The following is a 27,179-nucleotide window of genomic DNA, read 5'->3' as shown; positions in this document are numbered from 1 at the left end:
GGGGGGGGGGGGGTCTCGGTCATCGCGAGTGTCGGAGATTGTGGGGGGTGGTCAGAGATTGTGGGAGGGTCGGAGATCATGAAGGGGGGTCGGAGATCGTGAAGGGGGGGGGTCGGAGATCGCATTTGTAGGGTCACTGCAGGTAAGCTTGTTGGTCCTGGGGGAAGCACTCCTGCTCCTCCGGGCTCACAAGCTGTGCTATGAAGGCATTTACCTGGCGTTTCGGGCTTTCTGCCTCCTCTCATATAGCATGAAGTAGCAGGCCTGGGAATCCCGGCCCCCAGGGGTTAAAAACAAAAAATCTGTTAAAATGGAGGCCTGCAGCCTCTTTGAAAGCTTTGAGTGACCAACCCACCTCCTGAGTGTGGGATGGCCGCCTGCCCCTCATCCTGCCTCCGTTAAAACCAGAAAGAGGTGGGTTGGTGACGGATTTTAGATCCTTGAAATCTTTATTGCCCTCCGCCCCCAACCCACCCGTTTTTCTGAGTTAAAATCATGCCTCATGTGTTTCTGGGCCTCCATTTGTAGCCCAACTAGCTGTGGGTTATTGCCAGGACTATTTTTCTTTAGCTGCCCAGTGAAAGAAAGCATAGGAATGCAACCAGGAAGTGGGGCCACCTAATATCCATAAAGCAAGTGAAAAAACTCTGTTTCAAGGTGGCTTCTGGGCTGGCAGCTCCTTAATTGAGCAACTCTCCTTTGCAACTCTATTCTTGGTAATCCATTACCATTCATTGCCCGCTCTCCCCAATCTTCTCTCTTCCACTGAATAAGATCCCCTGGATGTAATAATGGGTGCATTTTAGCCCAAATTACAAGTTCAAGCGACAAATTTAAAGCTACTTGTGTAGAGCACACTGCTCATCCCCTGACCCTACTTGTTCTTTGTTTTCACTGTGCTGTTTTCAATGGCTGAAAGTCTGCTCAAATATAATTTTGGGGACTCCTCTACCATCAGCACTACTCACTCACTCCTTTCCTCCCTTAGCCTCTGCGTTGAATGATTCCTCATCCTCGGTGATTTCAACTTACCTTGCCCTCTCTCCTCTGAGTTCACTGCCCTCTGGCAGTCTGCCCTTAACCCCTCCTTCCATATAAACTCTCCTATATTCAAGGCCATCTCTTCGGTCTTGCCATCTCATGTGGCCTCTCTATTCCTATCGTCTCAATCACAGATAAGGCCATCTCTGATCACTTCCTTGTATCCTTCACCATTCATATCCCCTTTCCCCCTTCCCCCTTCCAACCCACTTCCTTCTGCATCCTCCCGTTTAAGGAACTATATAAATGCAATTAAAACTACAGGACCTATCTGTAATAAAAGTAAGCGTCTTGTAGTTATTTTTACCCCTGTATGAAAGTGTCTGGCCAGCACTTGGCAACTCTGGATGATATGTTTGACCCAAGCACTCACTATGGATGCAAAATTGTGTGTGCAATCCATCATCCAAGCTACAGTTTATGATCCATAGGAAAAACACTGCTTGCATTTGTGACCCCTAACAAAGAGCTAGTGAATAACCCAGGACTATTATGTAAAGTGACTGGTCAGTGCATGATTAAGCCAAATAGAGCAAAAGATTCCAGATTCAATTCCCAGTCTGTGCTGAGTTAGCTGATCGAAGCTGGATGGCAGATTGGGTACTACAATTGGCCTCAGCTCTCCTAGGCCAGGAAAAATAATTATTCCAGGGTTCCCATACCTGATTTCTATCCAGTAAGCCCTATTGGAAAGTACATGTATATGGAAATCTACTATGACTATTCTTCATACACTCACCTGAGAAGTTAATGTCAGTGGGCTATTCAGCTGTTGGGATTGTCACAACTAAACTCAATCCTGAGATACACACCTATGAACTTCCAGTTGGAATCATTGGATTGCAAACAGGGATGGAAACAATGGCCAAGTTTTCTTTTTCCTTCACCCAGGGAAGCTAAAGCTAATTCTAGCAGCCCTCCCACTTTACCATTGCCCTGAAGATCAGCTAAATCACAGTTTGACAACTCTCAATTCTCTTTCACAGTCACCATTCATGGAACTAACTAAACATTACGGTATTCTCCATGGCTATGATTTATATGTTGATATTAGTTATGAGTTTTTATATTTTTAAAATTCTCTTTGCACAGATTCTCCTGAACCCCTTTCCCTTGGAAGCCAATGGAATAAAAGGGGCAGTGGCAGCATGGTTACGAAATTGGCTAAGTGACAGGAAACAGAGAGTAGTGGTGAACGGTTGTTTTTCGGAGGAGGTAGGTAGTTAGAAGAAGGTATACAGTGGTGTCCCCCAGGGATCGGTACTAGGACCACTGTTTTTTTGATATAAATGACTTGAACTTGGGTGTACGGGGCACAATTTCAAAATTTGCAGATGACACAAAACTTGGAAGTGTAGTAAACAGTGAGGAGGATAGTAATAGACTTCAAGAGGATATAGACAGGCAGGTGGAATGGGCGGACACATTGCAGATGAAATTTAATGCAGAGAAGTGCGAAGTGATACATTGTGGCGAAGGATGAGGAGAGGCAATATAAATTAAATGGCACAATTCTAAAGGGGTTGAAAGAGCAGGGAGATCTGGGGGTATTTGTGCACAAATCTTTGAAGGTGACAGGACAGGTTGATAAAGCAGTTAAAAAAGCATGCGGGATCCTGGGCTTTATAAATAGAGGCATACAAAAACAAGGAAATTATGCTGAACCTTTATAAAACACTGGTTCGGCCACAACTGGAGTATTGTGTCCAATTTTGGGCACCCAACTTTAGGAAGGATGCAAGGCGTTAGAGAGGGTTCAGAATAGATTTACTAGAATGGTTCCAGGGATGAAGGACTTCAGTTACGTGGATAAACTGGAGAAGCTGGGGTTGTTCTTCTTAGAGCAGAGAAGGTTAAGAGGAGACTTAATAGAAGTGTTCAAAATCATGAAGGGTTTAGATAAAGTAAATAAAGAGAAACTGTTCCCATTGGTGGAAGGGTTGAGAACCAGAGGACACAGATTTAAGGTGAATGGTAAAAAAACCAAAATAACTGAACCAATCATCCGATAAAACCAGGTAACCTTTGTTCCCTCTTTCCTCTCCCCATGAATTTTCCACTCTCCACTTTTCAAAGTCACCTTCATTTTCATCCTTTTCAGAGAAGCTAGTCAAAGGGGACGTGAGGAAAATCTTTTTTACGCAGCGAGTAATTATGATCTGGAATGCGCTGCCTGTAAGGTTGGTGGGAGCAGATTCAATCATGACTTTCAAAAAGGAATTGGATAAATACTTGAAGGGAAAAAAATTGCAGGGCTACGGGGAAGAAGCGGGGAAATGGGACCCACTGGATTGCTCTTACAAAGAACCAGCACGGGCTCGATGGGCCAAATGGCTTCCTTCTGTGCTGTAACCATTCTGTGATTCCCTTTCACACACCTTCCCTGACCAACAGAGTAAATAAGAAAATTGTTGTGCAAAGGGATGGTAGCAGCTGTTTGGGTGGCTTGGGTAATTCATCTGGAAATTCCTACTCCTTCCTCTGGGGGAGTATCTGGCATCCACTCACAGCTCTCTTCCCTCCCTCCTTCCCCTTTCATTGATCCATCCAAGCCTTGGAAAATCAATGGATGAGGAATTGTTGCCAAAGCCTTCTGGAACTCAGTGTCAGATTGAGGTAGCACACCACCATGCTGAATGGTGATACTTTAGTTACTACACAGGAAAGTTATGGGGCTTTGTAGGCAACGCGAATCACTGACTTTTTTGTGAAACCAAGTTAACAGGCAATCCTAGAAATAGCTGCAGAGAAACTTTGTGGAGGTAAAAAGTGGCAGGTGTACACTCCTTCACATCATCACAGCATTGAAGTCTGTCCTAAGTGAAGATGCCGTCTGTCTAGTTAAAGAAAAAGGTGATTACAGGGTTTCTGCTGAGCAAACTTCCTTTCTAGACATAATATGACTTGTCTAAACAAAGAAAGTGATTATTCACGGCTGGGACAAGTTGATTCTCAGCAGCTAAATGATTGATCTCAGTGGGGAGGTGTCTTTTCTTTGAGGGAAACATGGAATCAATGTCAAGGAGGTCCTGTAAGGCAAAAGGTTTGGAAGGATGGCAATAATTATATACACCTAGCCTGTCTACAGTACTGTCTAGATGCAGTATTAAGAAATTGAAATGTTTCACCCTGTGGGGAATAACATTTAGCATTATTTCATATGTCATACTGGTGATTTTGTGTTACAGGTTTATCCATTTAATTCATTACTTTGTCAGTGAACAGTAACTTGTTTTATGAGTTTCTCAAAAATACCTTCTAGAATTTTCACAAAGTTCAATATCATAGAAGACTTTGGGTTGATGCTAAAATTGATCATGAGTATTTGCCATCATTTGATGACCCAGATCTAGACAGAACAGGGGAAGAACACCAGGCAGAGTTGCCAAGGAAAGAATGGGAAGGGAAGGGAAGGGAAAATATGGAGAAGAGGGGTGAGTGGGTCAGGATGGAAGAGTCACCAGATAGGATCATGACTGTTGGGAAAGAGTCTGGGCAGGTCTGTAATCGGGAAGAAATTGGTTGAAGTCACAATGGCCAGAAAGAGGTAGCCATGGTCATGATGAGTCAGCTAAGGGTGGGGCCAAGGAAGAGAGGAAGAGCAGGTGGAAAGCGAGGACAAGATCAGGCAAGGCACAATTGGGGAGAGGAAGAACGTTTGAACAGGATTGGTCCAGACTGAATCTTCCTATGACTTTCTTTCCTTATGCAACTGTTGGTAATTGCCTGCCTCCATCTGGTGCCTCCTCCTATTGATGCAATGCTGATTCACTTTACTGACATGTGACACCACCATGCCACCTCTCAGTATTCATATTTCAATTATTGGACCTGCAGTGAAAAATTAGGCTTTCGGTAGTGGCAGCTTCATTGGTATCATTGATTGGAAATTTGCTGAGAACCACCAAGGACAATATCTTACCTTGAGTTCCATCTGAAAATAGGCAGGCTGAGATTTATCCGACCATCTGTGAAAATTAATTTGCTACCTCCAACTTCAAAACATTTTTTGTATTTCCCCAAATGTCAATATTTCATGTGAACAACAGATCATTGCACTGATACTTTTCTGCTCCAACTTTCATAAAATGATTGTAAAGTTTGCACATTAGTTTCATATATCTTAGACAGTTATGGTGAAAAACTTACACAAATAAAGGCCTTAATGAGAAAACTCTTACAGTGGTATTTTCATTACTTTTTTGGAATGATTCTCTCCACCACCCTTCTTCTCTAAGGGAGTTGTCTGTAAATGTTGTTTTCATTGTTAATAAGCGGTGTTGTCCTTAACTATGTAATTATGAAAAGGCAAAAACATTTATATTCCTTGTTGTTTGTGTTTCTGCTTGTTCAACTCCTTCATCATCCTCTGGTACATCATGCAGCATAGTTGTTACATGCCAAAAGAGGAGGTTAGAATTTTGATTGGGAAGCAGTGTATTTTCAGTTTTAAGCTGATTGTTTAGGGGCACAGAAATCTAACATTCTGCAACTATTGGATGATGTTTCAGAGATCTAAGTTGTGGAGTATGTGTGTGATGGGAAAAACAGATGTGTCACATTGATTGGATCCACCCAAGAAAATAGCTGTGGGTTGAGGAAATGTAGCAATATTAGGTGTGAGCAGAACAACAGTACAAACAACAACCCAAGGACAATTAAACTGATACTGAGGAGAGATGCAGAGATTGCGGAAGAAAACTGTATGTGGAGAGATTTGCATAATTCCAATTAGGATCAACAATTTAGCAATTCTTTCCACACTGTAGTGACTCGCCCTCTTGTATACCATTTCTATTGCTAGAATTGCAGGTAAAAGGGTTATGAACTCAATAAACTTCTATACTGGAGTAGCTCTGCGGCTCAGCCAGCCAGACTACTTGCAGTGATGTGGAATAGATGGAATGTCATTTTTTTCCTTAAGGCAGATAGCTCCACCCTGCACTCAAGCTGAAAAACAGTTTAACACACACATCAATGGTAGAATCAGACGTCAGTAAATATTGGAATGTAGATCCACAACTACAGTAGAATGAAGTGAGCATTTTAACTGCTGCACAACTAACCCCTCCGCTCCCAACCCCAATGATTTATTTTATAGCGAAGTGCTAAAAAACTCACTACTTCTCATATCGCAGTCCTCTAATGTTAGGAATCAGCTCGAGGCTATTCCCTGAACCACCTTCAGGGCTTGAATGTCTCCCTTGTGTCTCAGTGACAAAAACTGGACACAGCACTCAGGTGTAGTCTGACCAGAACACGGCACAGTTTAAGCATGACTTTCTCTGACTCATTACTGTTTTGGCTCTATAGTTCAACATTCTAATGGCTTAAACTGTGCAGTGCTGGGGCCTCAGTTTTTCATCATATTTATCAATGACTTGGATAAAGGAGTAGAGAGTTGTATATCTAAGTTTGCAGATGACACTAAGTTAGGAGGCACACTAAGTTGTGTAAATGGGAACAGGAAGTTACAAAGAGACATAGATTAAGTGAGTGGGCAAAACCAGCAGATGGAGTTCAATGTAAAGAACTGTGAGGCCATCTATTTTGGATCTTAAGAAAGACAAGACTAGAAACTGTTGAGCAAAGGGATTTGAGTGTCCTGGTACACAAATCACTAAAAGCTAGTGCACAGATACAAGGAGTAATCAGAAAAGCTAATAGGATGTTGGCCTTTATCTCAAGGGAGCGGGAATATTAAGGGGAGGAAGTTACGCTTCAGTTGTACAGAGCTTTGGTTGACCCCATCTGGAGTACTGTATTCAGTTTTGGGCACTATACTTCAGGAAGGATATATTAGCATTGGAAAAGGTACAGTGTAGATTCCAGGAATGACACTAGGGCTTAAAGGGTTAGATTATAGGTTGCATAAACTTGGCTTGTATTCTCTTGAGTTTAGAAGGATGAGAGTGATCTATTTAAGGTGTTTAAAATGATAAAAGGTTTCGATTGATTAGATACAGAGAAGGTATTTCCTCTGGTGGGGGAATCCACAACAAGGTGGCACAATCTTAAAATTAGAGCTAGGTCATTTAGCAGTGAAATCGGGAAACACTTTTTCCCACAAAGCATAGTGGCAATCTAGAATTCTCTCTCCTAAAAGGCTGCGGATGCTGGGACAATTGAAATTTTCAAGACTTAGATCAACAGATTTTTATTAGGTAAGGATATCATGGGATATGGATCAAAGGCAGGTAAATGGAGTTGAGGTACAGATCAACCATGATCTAATTGAATGGCGGAACAGGCTTGAGCTATTTCAGTTCCTATGTGAGATTAGCACAGAGTCAAATTAGTAAAAGCAAATTTAGGAAGTTCATTACATAAAAAGTCATCAATACATAGAATAGACTTCTGGGGCCAGTAGTTGAGGCAAAAAAACAGAATAATTAAAGGCACAAATGGATGCAGGGCCTTTCTGGGATGGATGAGCTAAGATTGGCCAAATGGCCTTCATCATTTTATTTATCTTGTAATCTTGTGAAAGCAATAGTTGCCACACAATGGCGAAGTTTAAAATAGACATACCATATGAGTCAACAATGCGTGCACAGTCTGCATGCTTGAGTTTCCCCCAGAATGTGAAAGGGCGATCCTGCATGACACTACTCTTACTTTGGCACTAGTCCAACTTGTTCAGACTTTGTTTGTACGTACTGACTATTAATATATTCAATAATGTGGTTGTCTTTAACTATGCAAAAGAGCACATTAAATATGTGTTTCTTGGAACAAAATAAATGTTTAATTGCCTTTTTAAAATATTGTTAAATCTAGAGCACTCTTAACCCAGCTAGCCCCCTTCTTTCCAGATCAGCTAGTGACGTGCCTAATAGTGAGTCCATTGTGTCAATCTCTATACCACACGCTGTCTCTAAATAGAGGGGGAGTTGTGAGCACAGCTGGGTGTGAAAATCCAGCTGCAATCTATTAAGCCCACTCAAATATTAAATATTGCCCCTACTAGCTGGTCAGCAAGAATGCTACTCCACTCATTGATGTTATTGGAAGTGCAATATAATCAACCAAAAACATGGCCTCCTCCACCTCCAAGTGTTAAACTTGCTGATGAAGGCAATGCAGCTAGAGATGTGACCAATGCCACCTCTTTTGATTCAGCAGCGAACCCAATGAGACAATCGACGATCCGGAACAGCAGACAGAGGGATCCGCGGTACAGCAACCGAAGAGGAAAGAGTCAAACTGGACTCCTCCGGAGGGTCGCTGCCCTCAGCTGGACATGTATGCTCAAGCTGTCAGGAAATGCGTCAATGCCAGATTCATCAGCCGCACTCAGAAGACAGTCCAGAATGTCACCCGAGCACAACGCAACGCCATCAACGCTCTCAAGACCAACCGCAACATCGTCATCAAACCAGCGGACAAAGGAGGAGCCATCGTCATACAGAACAGAACGGACTATTGCAAAGAAGCATACCGACAACTGGACAACCAGGAACACTACAGACGGTTACCCGCAGATCCGACCAAAGAACACACCCACCAGCTCAACAAACTGATCAAGACCTTCGATCCAGACCTTCAAAGCATCCTACGCACTCTCATCCCACGTACTCCCCGTGTGGGAGACTTCTACTGCCTCCCAAAGATACACAAAGCCAACACACCCGGACGTCCTATCGTATCAGGCAACGGAACCCTGTGTGAGAACCTCTCTGGATACATCGAGGGCATCCTGAAACCCATCGTACAGGGAACCCACAGCTTCTGTCGCGACACTACAGACTTCCTACAAAAACTCAGTACCCACGGACCAGTTGAACCAGGAACACTTCTCACCACGATGGACGTCTCGGCACTATACACCAGTATCCCCCACGATGACGGCATCGCTGTGACAGCATCAATACTCAACACCAACAACAGCCAATCTCCGGAAGCCATCCTACAACTCATCCGCTTCATCTTGGACCACAATGTCTTCACCTTCGATAACCAGTTCTTTACCCAAACACACGGAACAGCCATGGGGACCAAATTCGCACCCCAATACCCCAATTTATGCACAAGTTCGAGCAGGACTTCTTCACTGCACAAGACCTCCAACCAACAACAATACACCAGATACATCGACGACATTTTCTTTCTATGGACCCACGGCAAGGAATCACTAAAGAGACTACACAATAACATCAACAAGTTCCATCCCACCATCAAGCTCACCATGGACTACTCCTCAGAATCAGTTTCTTTCTTGGACACACGAATCTCCATCAAAGACGGGCACCTCAGCACCTCACTCTACCGCAAGCCCACGGACAACCTCACGATGCTCCACTTTTCCAGCTTCCACCCTAACCACGTCAAAGAGGCCATCCCCTATGGACAGGCCCTGCGAATACACAGGGTCTGCTCAGACGAGGAGGAACACGATGGACACCTACAGACGCTGAAAGACGCCCTAGTAAGAACGGGATATGACGCTCGACTCATCGATCGACAGTTCCGACGGGCCACAGCAAAAAATCGCATAGACCTCCTCAGGAGACTAACACGGGACGCAACCAACAGAGTACCCTTTGTCGTCCAGTACTTCCCCGGAGCGGAGAAACTACGCCATGTTCTCCACAGTCTTCAACATGTCATCAATGAGGACAAACACCTCGCTATGGCCATCCCCACACCTCCACTACTCGCCTTTAAACAGCCACCCAACCTCAAACAGACCATCGTTCGCAGCAAATTACCTAGCTTTCAAGAGAACAGCGTCCACGACACCACACAACCCTGCCACGGTAACCTCTGCAAGACATGCCAGATCATCGACACAGATACCACCATCACACGAGAGGACACCACCCACCGGGTGCATGGTTCATACTCCTGTGACTCGGCCAACGTTGTCTACCTCATACGTTGCAGGAAAGGATGCCCCAGAGCATGGTACATTGGCGAGACCATGCAGACGCTGCGACAACGGATGAACGGACACCGCGCAACAATCGCCAAACAGGAGGGTTCCCTCCCAGTCGGGGAACACTTCAGCAGTCATGGACATTCATCCACCGACCTTCGGGTAAGCATACTCCAAGGCGGCCTTCGAGACACACGACAACGCAAAATCATCGAGCAGAAATTGATAGCCAAGTTCCGCACCCATGAGGACGGCCTCAACCGGGATCTTGGGTTCATGTCACGCTACACGTTACCCCACCAGCGAACAAATGTTATCTGTTTTTAATATAACGGGTCAGTTGCTGTCTTTTCTATGTTTCTACCTCTCTATCTCTGTTTTTTTTTTGTTTGTTGTTTTTTTTTTGGTGATTTGTATATTCTGAGACCTGGCAGGTAACACCTGTCTGTCTGCACACTGATTGCCTTGGCAACGGGCAGTTGAAAAAACTGTCTGTACTCACCAAGCATTGTTCTGTGAATTATAAATGCGATTTCATTTCGAGGATTTCATTTTCACATCGTTCACCTGACGAAGGAGGAAGCCTCCGAAAGCTTGTGAATTTAAAATAAAATTGCTGGACTATAACTTGGTGTTGTAAAATTGTTTACAATTGTCAACCCCAGTCCATCACCGGCATCTCCACATCATGACCTCTTTTGATAGTTGGGACCACCTCTGATGGCACTAACACTGCCTTGTTTACTCTATTGCTTTGCTACTGGCTTCAGGACTGCCATTGATGGCAAAACTGTAAAGTAAATGGGATATAAAATGAAGCACAGTTCTGCACGATTTTAACTGCCCCCTACCATTCAAAGCTCTTTTTTAAAATGGGCACCATCTTCACAAAACGTGTTTGACATTTGAAATTTGTTTACAAATAATGTCACAAGTTACTTTGTAAGATGTGTGACATCAAGGTGATGAAAATGCCTGGATTTAGTTGTCCCACATGGGTGACTACTAATAAAAGTAAAATCCATTGGAATCAGCGTAGATCATTGGAATGGATAGGAATTTGGGTAAGAAATAGAAAGCAAAGAGTTATTAGTATCAGAATGGGGATTGATGCACATAGAAGTCAATGCTTGGACCCCTATTGTTACTTATCTACATAAAAGGTCTGGATACCAAAACTATATGTAGGATTGTTAAATTTGCAGGCAACAGCACTAGCATTTATATTGCACCTTTTAAGGTAATAAAATGTCCCAAGGTGCTTTACATAGAGAAATGACATAGAATTACATAGAAGTTACAGCACAGAAACAGGCCATTCAGCCCAACTGGTCCATGCTGGTGTTTATGCTCCACACGAGCATTATTATTAGATAATAGATTAAATTATTTATTTCCACCCAAACCCCTCAATTAGATTCCAGCCTGTAACTCGCTCCTGAGTAGCTGCTATTCTATATATAAACCACCTGAACCCCTCAATTAGATTCCAGCCTGTAACTCACTCCTGGGTATTTGTTATTCTATATATAAACCACCTGAACCACTTCATTAGATTCCAGCCTGTAACTCGCTCCCAGGTAGCAGTTATTTTATATATAAACCACCCAAACATCTCAGTTAGATTCCTTTATTGTCGTCAAGTTCAACTTCTAAGGCTTTGGCAATCAGTTAAAAATAACAAACCAAATTCCTTGGGTTTTACAGCAGGTACGGGGCAGATGGTTAACCCACAGGTAACTCCTGGCTGCAAACAGATCACATGGCCTGTTCCTAGTGTCTATAATATACTTACTGTACCATTTGTTAATGGACCTCCTCAACTGTTGATCGAGATTTGCGCCGGCAGATAGTAAAGGATTTAGGAAAATTGGCTTAAGGCACAGTCAAAAGGGAAGTTTGGAGGAGGTTTTTAAAGGCAGAGAGGGAAATATCAAAGTGAAGAGCATTAGGGAAAGAGTTTCAGAGGGTAGGACCAAAATGTTGAAAGCTTTGTCACCAAGTGAGGAACACTGGGATAGAGTGATATACCGGTTAGCCTAATATCAGTAGCAGGGAAAATGCTAGAGTCTATCATAAAGGATGTGATAACAGGGCACTTAGAAAATATCAACGGGATTAGACAAAGTCAACATGGATTTATGAAAGGGAAATCATGTTTGACAAGCCTACTGGGGTTTTTTGAGGATGTAACTGGTAGACTAGATAGGGGAGAACTATATTATAGACACTAGGAACAGGCCATGTGATCTGTTTGCAGCCAGGAGTTACCTGTGGGTTAACCATCTGCCCCGTACCTGCTGTAAAACCCAAGGAATTTGGTTTGTTATTTTTAACTGATTGCCAAAGCCTTAGAAGTTGAACTTGGATTTTCAGAAGGCCTTTGATAAAGTCCCACATAAGAGATTATTGTGCAAAATTAAAGCACATAGGATTAGTGGTAATATACTAGCATGAATTGAAAATTGGTTGACAGACAGGAAACAGAGAGTAGGAATAAATGGGTCTTTTTTTGGGTGGCAGGAGGTGGGGTACTGCAGAGATCAGTGCTTGGGCCCCAGCTATTCACAATATATATCAATGATTTGGATGAGGGAACCAAATGTAATATTTCCAAGTTTGCTGATGACTCAAAACTAGGTGGGATTGTGAGTTGTGAGCAGGATGCAAAGAGGCTTCAAGGCGATTTAGACAAGTTGAGTGAGTGGGCAAATTCATGGCAGATGCAGTATAATGTGGATAAATGTGAAGTTATCCACTTCTGAAGGAAAAACAGAAAGGCAGAGTATTATTTAAATGGTGATAGATTGGGAAATGTTGATGGCAAAGGGACCTGGGTGTCCTTGTACAGCAGTCACTGAAAGCAAACATGCAGTGCAGCAAGCAGTTAGGAAGGCAAATGGTAAGTTGGCCTTCATTGCAAGAGGATTTGAGTACAGGAGCAAGAATGTCTTACTGCAGTTATACTGGGCCTTGGTGAGACCACACCTGGAGTATTGTGTGCAGTTTTGGTCTCCTTACCTAAGAAAGGATATACTTGCCATAGAGGGAGTGCAGCGAAGGTTCACCAGACTGATTCCTGGGATGGCAGGACTGTCATATGAGGAGAGATTGGGTCGACTCGGCCTGTATTCACTCGAGTTTAGAAGAATGAGAGGGGATCTCATTGAAACATATAAAATTCTGACAGGGCTAGACAGATTGGATGCCGGGAGGATGTTTCCCCTGGCTGGGGGGTCCAGAAGGAGGGGTCACAGTCTTAGGATATGGGGTAGGACATTTAGGACTGAGATGAGGAGAAATTTCTTTATTCAGAGGGTAGTGAACCTGTGGAATTCTCTACCACAGGAGGCTGTGGAGGCCAAGTCACTGAATATATTTAAGAAGGAGATAGATAGATTTCTAGACACAAAAGGCATCAAGGGGTATGGGGAGAGAGTGGTAATATGGTATTGAGATAAAGGATCAGCCATGATCATATTGAATGGCAGAGCAGGCTCGAAGGTCCAAATGGCCTACTCCTGCTCCTATTATCTATGTTTCTATGTGCAGGAATACAGAGTTGGAGGATCATAGATCATGGACTGGAAGGCAGGGCTAGAGGAGGTTGTAGAGATTGGATGGATTGAGGCCATGAAAGGATTTGTAAGCAAGGACAAGGATTTGGAATTTTCTGCTCTGGGGAATGGGGAGCCAAAAGGTCAGCAAGGATGGGGTGATGGGTGAGTGAAACTTAGACAGACAGTGGGTAGCGGAGTTTTAGATAAGTTGGAGTTTGTATATGGAGGAGTTCAAGAGTCAGTGAGGAGCATGTTTGAAAGGTTGAGTCTTGAGGTAACAAAAAGGTTTCAGCAGCAGAGATGGTGGGATAGGAACGAAGGCAGGCAATGTTGTTGAGGTGATGGATAAGATAAGAGTTCTGAACTCAGATCTGGGTTGAAGAGAGCAATGAGGTTTTATACCACCTGGTTCAGCTGCAGGAGTAGCTGGATGGGGGGGAGGGGGTAGAATTGTGAACAAGAGTATGGAGGTTTTGGTGGAAGCCAAATACATGGCTCCAGTTTTCTTAACATTCAACTGGAAGAAGTTTAGGCTCATCCACAATTTGATGTTAGATAGACAAATGCTAAAGTAGAGAGTGCAGTGGATGTAATTAATATTTTGAAGAATAGTTTAGCTTTGTTATGCAATTGAGCTAGCAAATGGTACATGAACTTTAATACCTACAAATTTAAAGTATTACATTTTAGGAGCAACATAGGTATACAAGGAAGGGAATAGTTTTAGCACAGGAATACCAGGACAGTCGAGGGAGTGACACTGGATTTACTTTTAATGTTTAAATAACAAGGAGAAGCAATTAACAAAATCAAATGGAATGTTGCTACAGTGCAGTATAAGTTTACAAAATTTATGCTGAGTCTTTATAATGCACTGTTCAGACCACACTTGGAGTACTGTGTACAGTTTTGATTACCACACTCCAGAGAAGATCAACAAAAAAGATCTCAAGTGTAAAATGGATGAGGAAAGATTAGAAAAGCTGAAGCTCTATAGTGTAGAAAAAAAAAGCTTAAGGTTGGGACTTAATTGAAGTATATAAAGTATTAAATGGTATAGATAAAGTAAAGTCAGAATATTACTTCAGGGTGAGTCAGGTCTGTAGGACAAAAAGACATACTTTTAAATTAGTGGAATCGCGCTGCAAACCATGTGCCACCACCCTAAAATGTGTTAGTTTAATTGATCTGTATTTTGTAAACAAACAGCATTGCCTAATATAGTGGACTACTATTATTGGTGTAGTGATTTTATGCAAAGATGAGACATGCCAGAATTGGGTTTAAAACGCACATGGACTCATGTTCATTGGATTTTAAATCCAACACATAAAATACTGAACATCCTAGCTTAAGCTAGTAGACTATTATCAATGTGAATTACGGATTGCTGCTGTATACATTAGCTATCTCTTGATACTTCTGGAAAGCTGTCAACAGACTCTAGCACAAGGACACTTCCCTTCAATGGGCTCCCTCTTCAAATTATTGTTTTATATATAATTCAAGTTTTCACTTGAACTCTAATTTACATTAAAAATTCATTAATTTTATAATTTAATATTAATTATATTTTAATATTTTAATTTCAAAAAAGGAAAACAAAGTGGCATTTCTTAAAATGTTAAAATTTAATGGCTGTAATAATTTCCGCTGATATTGTTTTGAATCAATTATCAAATCTTAATTCATTTGAAAAACAATAATTTAAAATCAGCGTAAAATTAAATGCAGGAATGGCCAAAATATGGCCCAATGAGCACACCTAGCCTGTGAACATTATGGCTCATGAAGTCCAGGCAACTAAATTCTATTTAGGCTTATATTTCCTTATTGTTGTTTTGTCCTGTTTGAATGCTGGAGCCCTAGAGGTTTGCGATGGGCTGTTCTAAGTGATTGCTGCTGTAAACATTAGTTATCTCTAGCAACTTCTGGAAAACTGACAACAGATAAATCAGAAAACTGAGATCTCTTGGTATCTGAACCTTGAGATGTATACAAATGAATGTGAACATGGATTTAAACTTTATATGTGGCATGAATGATTCCACGGTATGCACCTAAATGGTCCATGAAGACAAAAAGCTTGGAAACTCCTGTGTTAATGGATTCTGTTTTTAGATAACTTTACTCAATAAATGCACAGAAACAACAGTACTTGCTGTAATGTACAAGCACTTGCAGAGTTTCTGGATGTGCAACTGAACTTTCAATTATGATTGTGCATGTAGATTGAGGTCTGTCAAATGGAAACCTTGTGTCTCATCTACTGATTTATGAGCAATCAATCTTTCCTGCTGAATACAGATAGAACTATGTGTGAAATTAGCAGCTTTACTGACACACAACAAGCAGCTTGTGCAGCATTGAGCAGAGCCTGGTTTGTCCCTGTGACAGTCACGAGCTGTTGCACAATACACATAGCCAGGACTTTCTATTTATGCAGTAGGAGAGTACTAAATATGCAGTGTAAAGTTTAAGATCACTTTTCAATCAAGGATTACATGAGGCTTATAGTGAGAGAAGTTAATATAGATCAGAGATCTTTGTAGCAGTTTGATTTTTACGAGTCCTTGTAGTGAGACTTTCTTTTTAAACTTAGTGAGGATGTACAAATATGGAACATTGAGCAAATAGCCAAATGGTTGTGTGCTGGGGGAGAAAACAGCTTTGTTTTTTTTCCTCTACCAGTGCTAGCTGGCTTGATTTTTTAATAAACTTTATTTTCGGTGTTTAGGAAGAGTTAAAGAGATGGAGAAAGTACATTTCATTGTGCATTGTTTTTAGTTATCAGTAATTATGGATATGAGCGACATCATTTGCTGACTCTGGTTCACTTATTTTGCTTCATTATGTGACCTTCATAGCTAGAAATCCTTACTTCGGATCCTTGTGGAGATTTTTTTTTGGTCACGTGGGCATCTGACGCATGGAAACTTGTCACCATGTTTAAAAGTCTCCAATTCAGGCTACAGAGAAATTTACACCTGCCTACGGTTTCTGTTTGCCCAATATGGAATGCACACTCTCTCCCCATAGGGACACAACCCACTTACTATTTTTAGACAGCTTAGGTGCAAGTTGGCAGTGCCAAGGCTTAGGAACCCCCAATTGTGTACAGGTGTACTGCTGGAGTTTAATCAGCTGTAGCCAAACAGCTTACCACAGCAGAGCACTGATAAGTTTTCTACTGTTTCCTCAGCTAGGACCATCTCTCTCCAAAAGGACTTTGGTTTGCAGGGTCATCTAGAGCAGAATGGGAAAAATCTCAGTCCCCAGTGATAGGTCTACCTCTTCAGATCCCATTAATGAGCCAGGCTGACTGATTCATCATTCTTTAGGGAGAAATGCCGATATGTCTGACTCAGGAATGGATAACCAAGTCTGCTACTGAGGGTTGACTTGATTCTGAACTAGCATCGCCAGTAGGGCTGCCAACCCTCCCGAATTGCCTGGGAGTTTCCCAGAATCGGCCACTGATGCTGGTGACCTGGGAGAAAAATTCCCCAAAGAAAAGCACCCCATAGATGGTAGGAGCTGCTGCTTTCAGTAAGTCATTGACAGCAGAATGGAGGGAGAGGTGCTTGCTACAGGACCCTCTTCCTCTATGGAAGCACCTCAGGGCCATTACAGCAACTTCTCAGGGTCTACTAACGCTTTTCCTAGGGCGGCCCTGAAAAACGGCTGTGGATGCAAGGAAAATCTGCCATGGACCCAGGCCCTGCCCCTCTGATGCAATTTTTTATGTGGCATGAGAGGAAGTAGTGGCCAGCAGCAGTCCTGGCAGAGGAGGGAAATCCCATTCAGGGAACTGAGGCAGCAGCAGGCCTCATCCCTTGAATTTTCCATCTTTCACTGGTGGAATCATGGAGGAGAAACCCAGTCCTCTTGTGACTGGCAGCTAGCAGATCCAAAGCATTGCAAATATATTTAAATACTGTACATTTCAATCAATTGTCTGCACAGAAGCACAAATGTTTGAATTGGTGCATGTGAAAAATTGAGTACAGACCAAAAGGTAAGGCCTGAATCATTGAATCATAGAATGATACAGCACAGAAGGCCCATCGTGCCTGTGCCAGCTGTTTGAAAGAGCTATCCAATTAGTCTCACTCCCCTGCTTTTCCCCATAGCCCTGCAAATTTTTCCCCTTCAAGTTATTTATTCAGTTCTGTGCATAACTTGTTACCTGCTTTTAAAACATATATATATTTAGTCACTCCCAATACCATTCCTCAAGTGGAAAATGGCAGCAGGCAACCTGATCCCAGATCTAAATCAATGCCTATTAGTACCTGGCTGTTAGGAGATCATAGAATCATACAGCATAGAAGGAGGCTATTCAGCCCATCATGCCTGTGCTGGCTCTTTGAAAGAGCTATCCAATTACTCCTACTCCCCTGCTCTTTCCCCATAGCTCTGCAATTTTTTTCCTTTTCAAGTATATATCAAATTCCCTTTTGAAAATTACTATTGAATCTGCTTCCACCAGCCTTTCAGGCAGTGCATTCCAGATCATAACAACTCACAGCGTAAATTTTTTTTCCCTCATGTCGCCTCTGGTTCTTTTGCCAATTACCTTAAATCTGTGTCGTCTGGTTAGTGACCCTTCTGCCACTGGAAACAGTTTCTCTTTATTTACTCTATCAAAACCCCTCATGATCTTGAACACCTCTATCAAATCTCCCCTTAACCTTCTCTGCTCTAAAGAGAACAACCCCAGTTTCTCTAGTCTCTCTGCATAATTGAAGTCTTTCATCCTTGGTACCATTCTACTAAATCTCCTCTGCATCCTTTCTAAGGTATCCTTCCTAAAATGTGGTGCCCAGTATGTATTATGTATTTATATTTAATTGGCAAATGCAGCTTTAAGCTACCTGTCTAGGTTATTGTGTTAGGGACACAGATGATTTCTTTAAAACAGAAAGACCAGCGAAGAGAAGAAATATGACCCCTTGCCCTCCCCATTCAGTTGAAATCTCAGGTCCTGAATAAAGAGGCAAAAAAACAAAAATGCCATTGTGATAACAATTAAACATTTTTGTTGATGATGCACCATGTTATTGGTTTCTTTTATCCTGTCATGGTACATATGTGGTCAAAAACCAAGTTCACAGAAAATGGTGCAGTTTGTTTTAGACACAGTCCCTAGTACCAGATGTTATTGTCGGTAGTAGGTATTTCTCAGCTGTCTTGTAAAATTGAGTAATCTGTCTGAAGCCATCAGAGAGAGATAAGCCAGGGAGACTGCATGGAATATCAACAAGAAGATCCACCACGTAAGGTTAATATTTACATTAAGGCTTAGTGCAGCAGACGCGACTGGGTTGTTATTTTCTAGCAATTCGAAGAGAGGTAGTTCATGACTGTAAAATCTATTATCATTGCTACTGTTCACTCATCCATTTACAGTTAATAAATTTGTACGCAATTTATGGGCTAAGCCACAATCTGGTGAATTGTTTATCCTACTACCATCCGAAGTCAAGGAAGATAATAAAGGGCCATAATCTGTGAGGTGAAATATAAGGGCCGAATGTAAATGCTTCCGCTCGGAGGAAATGGTGCAGGCAAAGGGGTTAAAGTCGTGTATCTGCCTCACACCTTTCCCACATCATTCTCCCATCTACCATTTTTATATGACCTGTTTCTGGCTGTGTGTCACCCCCACTCCAATTTAACTCAATGCTCTTCCCATTTTTGGACCCGCCAGCAAAACCTAGCGGGATTGGTGTCTGAGAGTTCCTGAAGGAGTAGCTTCCACGGAAACAAAAAGCTGGAGAGATGTTTAACAGGCGGATGATCAGATATCCACCATTTTGCACTATCGCCCAAAGTCAATATTACCCCCCCCCACCTCAAGTGTGTGTGTTGAGGTGAGTGGAGATGTGTGGGGCTTATGCATATAGCGAGGGTGTTGAGAGGTGTAGAAGAAACAAGATGGAATGAGGATAGGGAAGTGATGAACGTAAAGGGAAATTTGTGTGATGTGAAGTGAGGAAGGAGTGGTGGGAGTAGTTGATGGTTGTGCAAGTGGTAGTATGTGAGAAGAGAATGGTACTGGTGTGTGGGTGAATAGAGGAAAGGATGAGGTGTGTTTGGAATGTGTCACAACATTCCACAAACGGACTCATCTGGCTTTACTACACATCTTCAATGCCTGCAGCCTATGGCTTTATACTTAAACCTGTGCAAATTCACTTTATTTTGAAACACAACACTTAAACATGACTCACTCTCAAATCTTTCTAAGAAGAAAAGAATGATCAAAAATCACAAAACATGATGAGAATCATCCTTAATTTTAATTTGAGTATTTTGTTGCCCTAGGCAGCTGAGATGAGACTGTGAGAACAGTCCAATGTGTGGTAAACATACTACTGTTAAAACTACTGTTATGGTTTGGGTTTTCTCCAATGCGATTTTCTTGTGCAAAAAGCTTGACAACTGTCTGTAAATGGATTGGCTTCCTTACAAGGTAAATCTATGGCCATGATTTTAACCCAATCCACTTTCGGGAAAGGGGCGAATGAGTGGTTAAAATTGAGAAAATCGACCTACGGTCCTGTTCCTGCCAAACTGTGCTGTAAGATTCTATGATTCTATGAAACCTGCTGACCGCCATCTTAACTTCAGAGCTGACTCGGATCAGAAGTGCACCTGCCAGAAATGGGCGGGTGCTTCATGAATAAATTCAACCAGGGGTCCGATGACGAGATATGGACATGAACGCAGTTTTAACTGGGCGGGTCAGAAGTCCCACCCAGCAGCCAGCCCTCTGTGTAAATCTTAGCAGCACTGGTTTTACAAACTGACTGACATGACCGGAAGCTGAATTTAAGGGGACACTCACCTGCAGGCACTCAGGTCATTAGGATCTCTATGCCATTGCGAGTGGTGCATTTCCAAGCCAGTTCTGAGCTTCCAGCTTGCTTCTTTCTGAATTTTTCCCCTTACGTACCCTTATTAAACACTCATTGCTTCTCATGGGTGGTGTTTTTGCTTCACTCCTTTAGATGGACAATCAGTTGGAGGAAGAGGAGCAGCAGCAGCAGAAGCAGCCTGAAGGTCCAGGACAAGCAGCGGTTGGGGCTGCAGGTGAGGGGAACTGCTCGTTGAAGGCCTTATCCAGCCCACAGGGACTATAGGCTTAGAGTTAGTTTGTTGGATATTTCAGAGGAGGCTGTGCCTCACCAGGCATGCTATCACTGACCTATGCAGCTTACTGGACCAGGAGGCCATGCTTTTCCAGTGGCTGTCAAAGTCACCACTACCCTTAACTTTTTTGCCACAGGTGCCTTCCAGGGTGTTACAGGGTGCATCGTCCACGTCTCCCAGTCTTCAGTGCACAGCTGCATCAAACAGGTCACCAATGCCCTTCTTGCCAGAGTAAAACAGTACATTATCTTCTCGATGAATGCCAACAGCCAGAATGAGGGAGGATTTGCAACAGTGGCCGGCTTCCCAGGGAATTATAGACTGCACTCATGTAGCTATCAGGGCACCAGAAGACGAGCCAGTAGCTTTTTTCAAAAGGAAGCGTTTCCACTCCATCAATATTCAACTGCTGTGTGGTCACCTCAGAAGAATAATGCAAGTCTCCACCAGTTATCTGGGGTCTGTTTTCTGGTGCAGCGGGTGAGTTTTGAACTCACCCCGCTACCCACCCGTCCAAAGGGTGTCATTACATTACAACCATAGCATTGCTGCAAGTGGGTTTACTTTGCACTGATGCTGCAGAAATGTAGCCTGAATCAAAAGTCGAGGCCTGACCTCACACTGGAGTGAAGTGTGATGAGAGTTAATTTGGGCCTTAACACCTAGTTTACGTTATACAAGTTCAGCATCAGTATGAAGCTGAAATTACTTTGCACTGATGTTAAACCTGTAATGTAAATGCATCCTGACAAATCTGATTGTCATAATGTACATATCAGCATTTAAAACGCATTGTTCTCATCATAGAAAGCCTCTGGACCCGATATTACCAGGGAGGCGGGATGGCAGTGGTGGGGGGTGGGGGTGCGACTGGGCGCATGGATAACCCGCCCAGTGCGCACCCGCATCACAGGCTGTCAGCTGGAGGAGCCCTTTTTAAAGGGGCAGTCCTCCAATGCTGCTCCTGCAGCAACCAGCCAAAAGTACAGCATGGAGCAGACCAGGGGAAAGGCTGCTCCCAGATTTAACGATGCCTCACTCCAGGTCCTACTGGATGGGGTGAGGAGGAGGAGGGAGATTTTCTACCCAGCGGACGGGAGGAAGTGGCCTGTCTCTGCCACCAAGAAGGCCTGGCTCGAGGTGGCAGAGGAGGTCACCAGCAGCAGCAACGTCTCCCGCACCTGGATCCAGTGCAGGAAGCACTTCAATGACCTAACTAGGTCAGCAAAAGTGAGTACACTTACTCATTCTCCTACACTCCGTCTTCCACATCACCGCCCCCACCCCACAACTCATTCTGCACTGCCAACACTACCCTATCACATCACTCCTTACATCCACTCAAACCTCATCCTCAACTTACCTGCACTTACTCACCTTCCCAGTACTCATCCCACCACTACCACTCAACCCAATCCTCGTACAATGTCATGGTTCTGTCTCATACTCACCCTCTGATGCATCTCTTTCACGGTCAGCCTCACCCAAACCAATGCATTCAGCGGTTGGCCACGTCACCATCCCTCACTCATGCCTCTCTACTTTCTCCCCTTATAGGAGAAGAGAGCCCAGAATGCACGGGAGAGGGTGAAGACCGGAGGAGGGCCACAATGTCAGGTCGTCCTCACGGACGCAGAGCAGGAAGCTCTTGAAGTGAGCCACACCCTCGAGTGCCTGTCCATCGGGGACGCCGAGACTGCCACCCGACAAACGTCTGATGACAGAACTTTAACATTCAGCGCTCACAATAGCAAATGATGTAAACATGCCTTGCCATCTTCAGCACCTCAACATCTGTCATCATGCTTAATATTGCCTTCTGTTCTCTTACAGGGCCTTCAGCGACCGCCGTGACGGCAGAGGGTGATTCCTCAGAGGACCTGCCGGCCCTGAGGGGGCACCGTCACATCTGAGCGAGCCACCCACCAGCGCAGATACACACACCTTGGTGGGTCCCCATCCTCAGTTAGTTGGGGTTGCACACATGTGAGCACGAGCAGAACTGGCGGCAGGGGCAGCTGTGGAGAGTCCGCGTCGGTGGGAGCACTCTTCTCCAGGCTCTGCTCAGCTGGACACAGATGCTGAACCCTGGGGGCCATCCTTTAAAAGCAGAATGATCGAGGGGCAGCAGCACATTTGCGAGGTGCTGGAACAGGTGCCACGCGCAATCTCCACAATCGCGCAGAGGATGGAGGAGTCCAACTCCTGCATGAGTGAAATAGTGGCAGAGGTACAGGAGGGAATCTCTGAGATACTGTCACAGGGACGTGAGGGCATCTCTGAGATAGTGTCATGGGTAAGTGTGGGAATGTCTGCGATGGAGGGAAGGCTAGCCTCCATTGAGCTTCAAGCACGGCTCCCCAATGAGTCCATTGAAGCCCTGACAACGGCCCTTCGGACTCAGAGTGAGCAACTTTCTGCCGCCTTAAACAGGCAGGCAGATACTCTGGCACTGGCCTTACAAGGCTTCATACATGTCCTCCAAACTGTCGTCCAGCAGAGTGGTAGGAGTGATATGGGCCTGGCCCAGGAGAGGGATGATGGCGAAAGGGGACATGGAAGTGGGGACGCCACTCAAAGCACTCCCACGTCTCACCCGTTGCCCCCCCTCTCAACCAGTACCCAAAATGCTGCCTCCTCTCCAGGCGGTCAAGTCTGCCCCTGTTCAGGTGCAGGTGGAGCAGTCTTTGGAGGCTCACGGACACCAAAACCCAGAGGGCATCGGCCCAAAGCACCTAATCGGTCAGGGCACGAACAAGAGCAACCCGCCACTACCTCTGCTGCAGCCACAGGGGAAGCACCACGTAGGAGTACTCGTAAGCGCAAGGCAAAGGTTTTGTGAGCACAAAGGGGATGCACAAGGGTGTTTGATGGTTTGTCATGTTCTTTATTTATATTTGATTTTTGTTACTAGCACATTAAATATTATTATTATCACCACTACTGCCACTTCTTGGCCATTCTTGACTGGCTTGTGTAATAAGTCCCTTTCATGAGGTTCTCCATGAACACCCACACTTGATGCCACCCATTGGGTCATCCTACAGTGGGTGTGTATGTGTAGTTGCACGACTATTTTGTGCAGGTGCCTGTGGCGCAGCACTGTGTTGTGGAGCTCCACATGGCGGAGGTGGACGGCGTGCCTGGCGAGGCTGGTGGTGTTGCTCGACCTCAGATGAAGTGATGAATGCAGCTATGGCGTCCCCCCATCCTGACAATATTTCTTGTCTACTTGGTGCATCTTCAACAGCATGATCAGATGGTGTAGTGATATTAACAAGGCATCTGAAATGTTGCCGCTGGTATTTTATTGAATTTTAGATATTGCACTGACCATGATCAAGCATGGTAAATACTCTATGGAAGAACGATCTATTACAGTATGTTTTAATTAAATCAACAAACTTATAGACACTACGTTATTTGCAGGCCTTTCACATTTGGATCCTGGGTTCAAATCCAGCCCATACTTAGGGCATAAAACCTTCTCTCTCTCTGCTTCTATTTCCCCTTTTTTCTTCTTTTCTCTTTACCCTTCCTAGGCCCCTCTTTCCTGTCGCCATGCCTCCTTTCATTTCTCCCCTCTTGGATATTCTGCCCGCCTCCCGCCCCCCCCCAGATCCCCACTCTAACCCTTCAGCACTCCTTGACCTTCCTACTCTCCTGCCAACTTCCCAGGCTTGATTCCCTCTCTGATAAGCCTACAGTTCCCCTCTGTGCCTCCCTTGGCATCCTCCGAAGGGCCCATCGAGGCACTCGTTGCTGCCTCTTTACGAGCAGCAACCCCAACTGCCCCATCCTACTCTCTCACCGACTTTCCCACCCAGCGGCGCGCTGGGTCTCTAATCTTGCCAATCTCCTTCCAATTCCACTCACCTCTCCCAGCACTGATCCTGTGGATTCTGCCAGTGGATCAGTTATCACTGCCCCTCTCCGCATCTCCCTCCAGAATGTCTATTTACATGTGAACAAGGCCCTTGACATCCATGAGCTTATTGTGGATTATTGCATTGACATCATGGCCTGGATGGAAACCTGGCTGACAGGTAATGATGATACCTTCCCCCTTAATGAAGCCTCCCCAACTGGCTATATCTTCCACCACTTGCCCTGCCCAGACCACCACGGTGGCGGTGTGGCCCTTATCACCAAATCACACTTTGGTCTGTCCCCGTACTCCTCTGGCACCTTCTCTTTCTTTGAGCATCCCACCTTGTTTCACCCCTCTCGCCTCTCCTTTAAAATCCTCATTCTCACCCAACTACGACGCCAAGTTTCTCACCTATATCTTCACTGCTTTCCTCCCTCAGCCTCTGCACCTAGCGACTTCTCATCCTCGTTGATTTCAACCTCCATCTCAGCTCAGTGTGCTCTCCTCTGAATTCATTGCCCTCTAATCCTCCCTCAATCTCTCCCTCCATATAAACTCCCCTACCCATATTCACGGCCCCCACCTCAACCTTGCCATCTCACGTGGCCTCTCTACTCCCATCGTGTCAATCACGGATAAGGCCTTCTCTGATTACTTCCTTGTATCCTTCTCCACCAACATCCCGCTTCCCCCTCCCAACCCCACTTCCTTCTGTGTCCACCCCGGAAAAAACTCTCCCCCAAGTCACTTACAATGGCACTTTCAAATTCCCAACTGTTTAGCCTTTGGCCCTCCATTCACCATGACATTTCTGCAGCTACTGATCTGCTCAATCACACCCTCACCTCCACCTTTGATGCCTTTGTCCCCATTAAAACTATTACTCTCTCTCACCCTGGTTACTCCCCCTGCTATGGCCCTCATCTCTGCTCTCTTGAGTCCATGGTGGACAACTGGTTTAGCCATTCATCACCAGATCTGGCTGGACCACATAAAGCACTATTGGGTCCTGCTCTCCTCTGCCAAAACTGCTCACTATTCCAGGATCATCGATAAGATCATGCAAAGATAACCCCTAGCTTCTCTTCTCCACTACAACCTATCTTCTTAAACCCCTCTCTCGTGACCCTTCCACCCTCACCTCCAACGAAAAGTGTGAGGAGCTCATGGAATTCTTTGTCACTAAGATTGAGACCATCTATTCAGCTGCCTCTGCCGCTTCCCTCCCTTCCCCTAGCCCACCAAACCAAAACTTCCCCTGCGGTTCCTCCCTGCCCTAGTCTTGAACTCACATCTTTCTCTAGTTTCTCTCCTACCTCCCCTCATGCCCTCTCTGAGCTCATCTTGACTATGAGACCCAACTCCTGCTCCCTCTATCCTATTCCCACTAAACTGATGACCACCCAACTTCCTTTCCTGACCCCCACGTTAGTTGATATTGTTAACGGTTCCCTCTCCTCAGGTACTGTCCCCCTCCCCTTCAAATCTGCCGTCATCACCCCCCTCCACAAAAATCCTACCCTTGACCTCTCTGTCTTTGCAAACTACCGACCCATCTCCAACCTCCCTTTCCACTCAAGTTCTTGAACATGTTGTCGCCTCCCAAATCCATGCCCATCTTTCCTGCAACTCCACATTTGAATCCCTCCAAACTTCTAGCCTGGACTATTCCAATGGTCTCCTGGCTGATATCCCATCTTCCACCCTCCATAAACTTGAGCTCATTCAAAACTCTGCTGCCCATATCCTAATTTGCACCAAGTCCCGTTCTCCCATCACCCCTGTGCTCGCTGACCTACATTGGCTCCCATTCTGGGAACGTCTTGATTTTAAAATTCTCATCCTTGTTTTCAAATCCCTCCATGGCCTCGTCCCTCCCTTTCTCTGTAACCCCCTCCAGCCCTGCAACCCTCCGAGATTCTTGTGCTCCTCCATTTCTTGCCTCTTGCGCATTCCTGATTTTAATTGCTACACCATTTTCGGCCGTGCCTTCAGCTGCCTAGGCCCTAAGCTCTGGAATTCACTCCCTAAACCTCGCCGCCTCTCTAGCTCTCTCTCCTCCTTTAAGACGCTCCTTAAAACCTACCTCTTTGACCAAGCTTTTAGTCATCTTTCCTAATATCTCTTTTTGTGGTTCGGTGTGAAATTTTGTTTGATAACGCTCCTGTGAAGCACCTTGGGACATTTTACTATGTTAAAGGCGCTATATAAATGCAAGTTGTTATTTTTGTTGTTGCTGACTGTGAGTATTCTAAGTTAAATGAGTAGGGTGGGTTATTTTCAATCTTGCCCCTGGTCTGCATGGGTGCACAATGACTGCCACTAATTGGCACTATTACGGAGAGACACCCTAGAATGGCGGGTGTAGAAAATGGAAAAGCTCACAGCAGTAGCCTTTGAGGTTGAGTAGAGGAAGCTTTACTCTGCATCTATCCATTGCCACATCCTGGAATGGAAAGCATTCCATTCCTCAGCACCAACGTCCCTCAATTTTATTAGCACAAGATTCATAAAGAACACATTTACTTGTGAAAGTGTACTGGAAATGCTTCACAACAACCTCATCAACATCTATTTGGTAGTGCAAAGTGTTTCTGCTCATTACCAAATAAAATAGGTAAAGTAATGCCAAACAACTCATAAAAATAATGAGGTTGAGTAGGGCTTAACA

The sequence above is a fragment of the Heptranchias perlo genome, chromosome 18 (assembly GCF_035084215.1).
Source record: "Heptranchias perlo isolate sHepPer1 chromosome 18, sHepPer1.hap1, whole genome shotgun sequence".
NCBI lineage: Eukaryota > Metazoa > Chordata > Chondrichthyes > Hexanchiformes > Hexanchidae > Heptranchias > Heptranchias perlo.
Note: the sequence above shows the minus strand (reverse complement) of the source record.